Genomic DNA, 9,870 nt, shown 5'->3' on the forward strand with positions numbered 1-9,870 from the left:
TACTGTACTTCTTAGTTCTATGTTAGCTACAAACATCTCCAGTCTGAGAGCATCCCTCAACATGACAGAATGTATTTGGTATAATAGAATATTATCATATTCAGTAAAAAGGTTTGCCAGGACCCCATATCCTGGCTTTGTTGTTGTTGTTGTTGTTGAGAGATGATTTCTACTAGCTTATCCCAGTAAATGTGAATAATAATGCTTTCCTTTTCAATTCCAAATATCTATAGGAATCTCTGGAGATTATTTCAATATTTGTTGAATCTCTTGCCTCATAACTCATGTCTTCTTCATGCCTGAGAATATATGCAAGGCAGAGAAATGTTCCTATTCTCAGTGAGCGCCACCTCTATATCTCCAGTCCAAGCCACAAATGTCGTTAAGTCCTGAACACCCCCTCTTTCTCACCAATGTGGCAAAGTAATCAAATATATTGCTTCTACCTCTTAAAGTCTTCCAAATCGATTTACTTCTTTTTCCTTTTCTACTGCAAAACCATAATCAGGGACACTAGCTCTCAACTTGTGTTTCTAAAATAACCTACAGACTGGCTCATTCCAGTTCATTTTGCTCACTACACCCAAATCTATTTCATTAAAAAGCAAATATTATCACATTATCCTGTTTCAATCCCTCAACAATTTCTAAATACCCTTTGTATAGACTCTAAACTTCTTCACATGGCTTAAAAGAACCTTAACAACTTGGACCTACCTAATTTTCCAGTGTCCTTTTCTGCCACTGCTATATGCTCTAGGCAAATGGATAATTTATTTCAATCTTGGGACTCTTATCAATGCTTAACCCAAGTCAGGGTTGCTCAACCTTGACACTACCAATATTTTGTGTGGAGTGATTTATGTGGTGTGGGGGCTCTCCTGTGCATCGCAGGATGCTAGCAGCAGCACCTCTGGCCTCCACCCACTTGACGACAGTAGCACTCAGTCTCCAGTTGTGACAGCAGAAAATGTCTCTCGATTTTTCTGAATGTCCTCTGGACAGGGGCAGTGTTATTTCCCATTAAGAACCACCGCCCTAAGTGAACTAGCCCAACCCATGATTTTATATGCCAAATATTATAAGCAAGGGTGCTAAAAGATCTCTCTCTCTTTCTCTCCTCTCTCTCTCTCTCTCTTTTTCTCTCTCTCTCTCTCTCTCTCTGTCTCCTCAGTCCAGCAATAAGTAGTCCAGTGGTGGTATCGTAGCACCAAGATTGTCAAGAACCCAGGTTCTTGATTTGGCTTCATCAAATTAAGAATTAAGAGTTTTTCCCTCATCTACATGTTCTAAGATGGTTTACCACCACTGTGTCCATATTCTGTCCAACAGGAAGATAAAAACCAAGAGAAGTGAGATGAATATGTTCTCTCTTTTACAGAGCGCAACCTTGAATGCACACATCACTTCTAGCTGCAAAGGAGTCTGGGAAATATAAAAATCAAATTTTCATTGCAAGAAATATGATATTAATAAAAACAAATGAATCAGTAAAATGTATATCAGGGAACAACAAGCAGTTTTTGCCACATCCTGACCTTTCGACCACCAAAATATCTGGTGTGCACCTTTCTTGTCATAAGAAAAGTACATTCACCTCTGGTCCAAAGGAAAAAGAAAAAAGTCCCAGACAGGTACTGCACCCAGATCAAAGTACAGGATCTCTGAGAGATAGTCTTCTCCATAAATTTCATATGTTGTTTTCCCTGATTAGGAAACTATGAATGAAAAAGAAAGTTATATGTCCCCCATCGTTACTTACACACACATGCTCACAAACTCAATAGCCGATAATGTTAGGAACAAGATAATCTCTGGCGCATAGCAACAATCAAATTTTGCTGGGAAGACTGCTGCCCTGACAGACGTGTGGTTCTGGGCTGGATAAGCCCATCTGGCAGCCCCTAATTCCTGTACTCCTAATTTTATATTCAGGAACTTCTTTTTTGTCCTTATTCTCTGTGATCCTATCAAAAGTAGGAAAGAAAGGGGTGTATGTTTTTCTTATAGGCAAACCTTTCACAGTCTGTTTTCTACTAAGTAGGTTTGGGTCTTTGAGGGTTAATTTAGAGTTGAAATCATCACAGGCTTTTCTAGGTCAGGCTTCTGGTTTCTTTGCTGATAATAAATATCTTGTGTTAGTATCTCTTACCAAATTTCTAGAAGTTTTAAGCCTGAAGAGTTTTACTTACTAGCCACTTTGCTGTTCCAATTTCCCTCCTCTCTCAATTGAATTCTGACTCCCTTTAGAACCTAAAAGCTTCAAGAGGAACCCAACCTCTATAATCTGATCTCTGTTACTGACTGTCAAAAATACACAACAGGAGAGAACCTCAGGGTCACAATCTTATCTCCTATTAAAACTATCTGCTCAGAGCCAGCCGTCATCACTGCTTCGACTGGGGGAGATACATAGTTGGTAATAGTTGTCTTTTTCAGCTCTGCAAAGCCCAAATTACTGGACCTTCATTCAACATAGAACATGAGATTCTTGTGCCTATTTTTTTCTGTCTTCACCAGCATCTAACACCCAGTATGAATCTTAGCAAGTGTTCAGTAACTGATTTTCAGTGAACTTTAAACATTAATTACCTCCACAAAGTATTTGAAAAGAACCAAATGAGTTGCAGACTTGGTGCAGGATGTTTGGAGAGATCTCTGTGGCAGTAACTGCTAGGAAAATCCTACAGAGGGGGTTGGATTTATGCAGAACTTTCCATGTCACAGAACTTTTCAAAAAAACGTTAGTTGTATTATTTAACCTTCAGATCAATCCCACGAGATGATACATTGCCAGTTTACAAATGACAAAACTGAAGTTGAAAGCTTTCTCCCTACTGCTGCTCAGTCAGTAAAATAGACAACTTAGATTCAGATCCACTTCTTCCAAATTTCAAAATCTTCGCTTCTCTCATTTTCTATAACTGCCACTTGTGATTAACAGCCCAAAGGGAAATGGGGAGAATATTCTAAACACAGGGAGAAGCCATGGTCAAATTATGCAGAAGGAAGAAAGAAGAATGTTTCTTTCTTCTTTCTGGATAAGAAGAGAATTATGTATTTAGGTCAGCTTGGATGGGGCGGGGCGGGGGTGTTGTATAAAAAAGAAGAAACTAATGAGAAGTTAAATTGAAAAAAACTTGACTTCAAAAGGTATTTTAAGTATTTTGATAAGCAATGCTCCTTGAATGTGCCTTCATTTCGCTGAATTTCAATACAGAGTCAGTGGTGTAATAGCAAGTGTTCATTTTATGAATACATATTTTAATGCTTGCCCTCTCCCTTTTATGAGATAATTATTGTTTGATTATCTGGAAAAATGGTATGCTATTGTTCTTGCTACATTAAAAGAAAAACTTAAAAATGTGTCTTATTAAAATATAATTCACAGTTTGCCATTTATTTCCTTTATTCATTTTATCGTTACTGCTACAAATAACACTGAAGTAAACAATGTTTTTCATTTTCTTTGAAAAATTCTTTAGGAAAAGTTATTCTATTCAATCTCAGAGGGTAGAATAACGGCTTGTTTTTCCTCTGAATGCCTTTGTCCAACATAGGAAACATAAAAGAAGCACAAATGAGTTGATTGTCTTGGTGCCCATTTTAGGAAGCTCGTTATTAGTAAATTCATTATTATAGAGGAATTTCAAAAGAAAAAAATAGGGTATTTGAGGGTCGCTTAATTAAATAAATGGATCTTGGTAATAAGACTTTTTTGGAAAGATAATGTATTTGTCAGACTTATTTAGACGAGTTTATTTAATAAATATCCCCAGGAGATGTTGTTCCTCTTGTATTTAATCATGATGGGTTTCTATACATATCCTGAGGATATTAGGGAATTTCCTGTTCTGTTAATGGGCTGCTCCAAATTTTCTTAGTTTCAGAACTGACAAGAGATCTCATCCCAGCCTTAATGACTATTTAAAGAATACTGACTGGAGTAGGTGATTAGCAACAGGAAATAGGATTTATGTAATTGAAATGTATCTCGGGTCAAAAGAGACAGAAAGGAGAGAAGAAAGATTGCAAGATCTAACAGTTTTTAACTTGCTATTGGAAATAAAAAACTGAAAAGGGATATCTCTGCTCTTAATCAGTGTTATCACTTTGCTTCATTTAAATTCCCATTTTAACCTACAGTTTTTAATACTAGCTCACGTAGGCAAAGCAATTTCATTGTGCTTTCAAAGTGGGCCAGTCACTATAAACCAGTAAAAGTCCTGGAATTTATAAAATGGATTGAAAGAATGTATTGATATGGTCATCCATCGAGCAATTCACCCATAGCACATAATCACATGTGGCATTTTTCAGCGGAACACCAATTATCTATAAACATGTAAAGCAAACAAATACGTTTTGTTTTCATATATACATAGTTATAAGTCAAATTGCAGGGCTAAACTTTGACCAATGCAGTGACAATATAAAATTTATATGATCCAAAAGTGGAAAATAAAACACAAGAAAGTAATAAGGTTTATTATAAGTGTGGATGGTAACATGTTGAGAATAAGTTCAGACTAGAATCAAATCAAATTCAAATAAGACAATGCATGTAAAGCCACAGGATGTGCTCTACAGCCTTCGCAAACATGCATTAAATTGTCTTCAATCTTGTTCAGGTTCAAGCAGGTACATATAAATAGACAAAATAATACATGAGAAATCATCATTGCTTTTATTTCTCAAATTCAATCATTCAGATCCTTTCATGATCATTCTGGTAAGATGAGAGGTAGGACACAGAATTTCTACAGCAACTGAAGTAATAAAAAGAGCAATTCAAGAGCTTTTCTCATGTTCTGCCATTGAGATAATTTGAAGGAAAAGTGCAGGCTAAAAGGACTCAAGGTGGGATTCTCCCAGCAAAATGCAGAAATAGAGATGGCCGACTGCAGGCAGGATATAGTAATGGAACAAGGAGAATTTCAGGTGTGTGTCAGACCTTTTTAAATCCTCCTACCCTGCTTGCGGGCAATGACTTTGATAGATTATTTAATCTCTCACAGTTTCAGTTTCTTAATTTCTGCAAACCAAAGTGACCTCGTGGCAAACAGAGAACACAAGTTAGCATTTTCCTCTTTTGTTAAGCCTGCCCATTATACCACATATGACCACCAGAAGACATCTATTAATGGAGCTAACCTGTGTATGAGACATACTGCAGTACAATTGTTAGCAGTCTCCCAAACTTGGAAAAACAGGAAAATACATTTATGAAGGTCCAGGGTCTGGGCTGGGTAACTTTAAGGCAGAGAAATGCTAGAAATGGGCAGTGTTTACTTTGATTGCTAAACTTAGCAGTAAGACGATCTTGAAGGGAGTCTTGAGGAGCAAACTGTTAGTCTTGATAATAAGTTGTTTAGGTCTTTCCTGGTCTTATCTTTCAGGAGCCAGTAATTCTGGAGCATGCAGATAAGTTATTATTGCCCGGTCCCAGCATTGTTTAACATAGGGACAGAGAATTAGTTAGGCTCAATTGTTGATTCTCACATAGCAATTTTGCCTTCAACAATAGAGTATCTTTTCTAAAAAATTATTTTTGTTTACCTAATTGCATTAAATCGTGACTCCATGTCAAATTAACTTACAGTGTGTAATATATAACAGGGACTTCTTATTCCTGATTTTAAAGCAAAAGCTTTCTGTAATTCTGCATTGCACTCTTGAAACTATGTAACAGTTTTACAGTTTTCATGATTTCTATTTCTATTGTTTTTAACCTTAATTTATTCCTTCTAATGTCCTTTTTTAAATGTTGTAATTTCTTGCATTGAGTGATTAAAGATTTTGATTATTTTTGTTTATTATACCAATGGATTTATTTATGATAGATTTTTTCTGTGAGCACTGATTCAGCTGTATCCGTAAGTTCTTCATTAATTATATTTTGCAGATCATCATAAATTTGATTCCTTATGACCCAAAATTTCTTTAAAAGAGTTATTAAATTTTCCTTTGGCATAGTAGTATTTTTTTAACTTTTGTTGCTCATATTTCTTATTATTTTTAGCTAAAATTATACCCATGGTTTGGAAGAGATCAGGAGTGAACCTTCAAGCCCAAACTGGTCCAATTAATTTGTTCCTTTCTTGAGGAAATGAGGAACTGGACTAAGGAATTTTTCAATGAAACAAAGAATGACTTAAACAAGGAATAGGAAACACTCAGAAAGACTGGCATTGACTGAACTTATACACAGAAGGAGAGAACAAATATATGCATGGAAAATATCTACTGGTTACTTTTAGCCCTTTAGTCTCCAGCTTAGGCTGTTCTTGGAACCCAACTGAAACTCTGACTTTGGATTTCATGAAACACCTCTGTAGCACCATAAACACAGCTCCCATTTTACTTACACTGGCCTCAGGAGATTTCTCTTAATTTCAACCTGAAAAGACCAATAAATACACAGTGGAAATGTTTCTGTTGTTATAACAATTAACAGTCCAGCAGATCAAATAAAGCCTGGGCCAAATTGAAGATATCACATAGAACTGGCATTCAAAAAAGAATTTTAAGGGTTGTAAGAAATTCTGTGAATCAAAACTTTCCAGCAAGACATTTAAATCTAGAAAATTAGCCGAAGAAAATCAAGGATAAGTAAAAACCATATATACAATTAGTTTATAGTCACATTATTTATCATTGTAAAGAATGTCCCAAAATTGGAAATCATCTACATGTTCAATATTATGGAATTCATCAAATATTATAAATTACTTGACATTCCTATAATTTTTAAAAGTTGTAGTGATAAAAGTTTTATGCAGATCTACCTACCTAAATATGGAAGAATTTCTGTGAGTTATCAAAGGAAATAATGCAAATCATTTTGTACATGTTCCCATTTTTACAAGAAAGGCTGTGTGTGCACACATTTGTGTATGTGAACTGAAAAATATTGGATGGATATACAGCAATATGTTATGAGTTATTATTCCCTGCTTAGTGGACTAAAGGTAATTTTACTAGCATTTTTAAAAATTGGTATTATTTATAGTAAACATATACTATGTAATTTTAAGAAATAACCTATTTCATCTTAAGACAAAAGAAAGGAATGTATGTGACCAAAGAAAATATTTTATGCTGAGAAGAAGGCCATAAAAACTCAGGCATTATGAGATAAATAGGAAATGGAGTCAAAGGTCAAATCTTGAGGCACTGGGAAAGACCTCATTGCAGGTAATGAGAAAGAACTACTAAGGATCAGGTTATTTCTCTCTTAGTAACTGCTCTAGACAAGTAAGTAGGGCAGTCTGGTAAAGGATAGAAAAAGAAGTTCATGTTTGATAAACAGATTTTTATTATTGAAGATCCTGAAGAAAATGTTTAGATTTTCTTCCTGGAAAAAAAAAAAAAAAACTGATAGGAATGCTTTGCTGTGTTGTCTTAGCAATTTACATCACTTTAAATTAACTCAGCAAGTCATCCTTTGCCCTGTGCAAATCTTCCAGGCGTCCTTTTGTATTTCCTTTGCCTTTTCTCAGCCCTGTTCTTTGTTGTATTGTTCCAATAGGAACCAAAGCAAGGGCCTCCTGAGTCCTCTAGCTTGTTATTTGGCTGATCAGAGGCCTAGCAGGAAAGGGAAGGAAGACAGAACACGAGACACTGTCCACTCCCCGGGCAGGCTTCCCGCCAACTGAGGAAGACCTTGCTTCTCTTCACACAGCATCTTTATGCTGCTTCTCCTTACCCCTTCCAATGTAAGCATGACATTCACCCCACAACCAGTTCTGCACTGATCCCCCACGGCTTCCTAACCCTCTGCCCTCACCTTACTAAATAGCCCTTTGATGAAACTCTTCTCAAATTACCCAGTGCGTAACTAAGAGAGTATAACTGGATTGCTTGTAACACAAAGGATTAATGCTTGAGGGGATGGATACCTCATTCTCTATGATGTGATCACGCCTGTATCAGAACATCTCATATACCCCATAAATACATACACCTACTATGTACCCACAAAAATTCAAAATTAAAAGATTTTTTAAATAATATAAAGTTACCCAGTGTAGCGGACCATCTGCTTCCTGCAATGTGCTCATCAATACAGACATTAATCTGTTAAACAGATGAGCAGGACCTACCGCCCTGTTCTTTATACAAAATGACTTCATTAAATAATATTCATCAGCTTCATGGTTGCTCGTGGAATGTAATTACAAACGGACCTGCAGCGGACATTGTCAGTATTCTGCCTGTAACTCTCGCATCTCTTTGCTCATGTCTTTCATTTTTATTCTCTGAGGCAGCACTTGCTCTCTTTGTTGGAGGCCTACCTCCATTTGCCAGAACCCTTCTGACAACACACAGGAAAAACAAACATGCCTAGAAATGTACATACCCCCATCATGACTGATGGTGCAGTTGTAAATACTTCAGCACCCTCGTCTCTGATGGGGACGATTCTAAGAAGTGACTGGCCTTATCTCCAGATCCTCTTTGCTGGATTGAGCCACAGATGTTTTCCATGGAGTCTAACTATATAATGCAAGCTTGCTTGGATTTCTTCCCTTTCCTTCACTTCCTTTCCCATCTCTGTTTCAGGTCCCCGTCCATCTACATGTTTTTCCTGGATATATTTCCCAATAAACCGTGTTCACCCAAATCCTCATTTCATGGTCTGCTTCAGAGCAACCGCAATCTAAGTCAGGAATCATATCACATACATTAGAAAACAGTTTTTTTTTTTTTTTAACATAAAATGATAGCAAAAATAAAAAATCTCGTATAACCATTGCAAAAAAAATAGACATGTCTAAAAGAAATCCATGTCAGATAAATTTAGTGTTTTGATCAATTGTGATTTAATACAATTAATTTTTGGCCTGGTATCAATTTTCTAAAAAGCACTGCTCTGCGGAAAAGTGAAAGCATATCCCTTTCTCTAACATATTCTTAATGTTGAGATATTAGATTCTAAAACACAGACTCTATGGACTCTAATGAGATCACATTACCCATTGCTAGAGGGTGTGGCACTGACAAGGATAAAGAGATAGCATTCTGAGGGCCTTTCAGAGACCTGGAAAGAAAGTAGTAGGTGCTCAGTGAACTAGTTACACTTTGAGAGGTTTGCTGATAACCATTTGTCCACTTCCAGGGGCCTCTCAAACCTGATTCATCTTCAACCTCACCAGGGGAATACAGTCCTCTTTGTAAAATCAGAGTAATGAATGGAAAAGATACCAAAAAGATACGGTTCATTATCTTCCCATTTCAGTCGTTACTTTGACAAATGGGGTGACCAAGCACAAACGTGTAGGAGGTTTACACAAAACCATTCAGCTGGTTAGTGGAAGGGCAGGGACTTAGACCCACGTGTCCAACATTCTAGCTAAGCGAGTTTCTTCAGCTGATACTACTGATTCCACTTTTGAAATTATTCAAATATCCTTCAAGATTCTGAGAGAAATGCACATTTAATCTTTCACAACTTTTTTTCTTATGTAATTATTGCCATTATATCAGAAAGCTACGTGCTGATTTTATCAATTACCAAAGATTGAGGTTGGTTCTTTGTGAAGTCATTAGAAAGCTTACCTTATCAATTATGAACCTGACTTCAAGATGAGGGATGGGGGATGTGGGTCACCCTCCTTTTTCTCCCAGAAGGACTGAGGTGTCACCATCTCACTTCTAGAAAGGGAGCCACGTGTCACCAACAAACCAACATTATTAAGGAGAATGTTTAACATAAAAAGTTATGTTTTATAACAAAAATGTAGAACATTTATTCAAGTCAATAAAAGGAACAAAATACTGAAACAATGTCTTCTCTAATCATTTCTTTTTGTTCATTTACAGAGTAGTAATGATTATTTTCTCTGCCTTAATTTCTAAGCAATTTCT

The 9,870-nt window shown here is 36.4% G+C and overlaps 1 long non-coding RNA gene across 1 annotated transcript; it reads right to left on the reverse strand.

Moving 5' to 3' along the window:
• Positions 1-7,300: 7,300 nt before the first annotated feature.
• Positions 7,301-9,657, reverse strand: LOC105505823. The gene is made up of 2 exons (XR_001000811.1): positions 9,562-9,657; positions 7,301-7,587 (listed from the first exon to the last, which is right to left on the reverse strand). It is a non-coding gene; the product is annotated as an uncharacterized LOC105505823 (long non-coding RNA).
• Positions 9,658-9,870: the final 213 nt, after the last annotated feature.

The sequence above is a fragment of the Colobus angolensis genome, unplaced genomic scaffold, assembly GCF_000951035.1.
Source record: "Colobus angolensis palliatus isolate OR3802 unplaced genomic scaffold, Cang.pa_1.0 Scaffold13, whole genome shotgun sequence".
Taxonomy (NCBI): Eukaryota; Metazoa; Chordata; class Mammalia; order Primates; family Cercopithecidae; genus Colobus; species Colobus angolensis.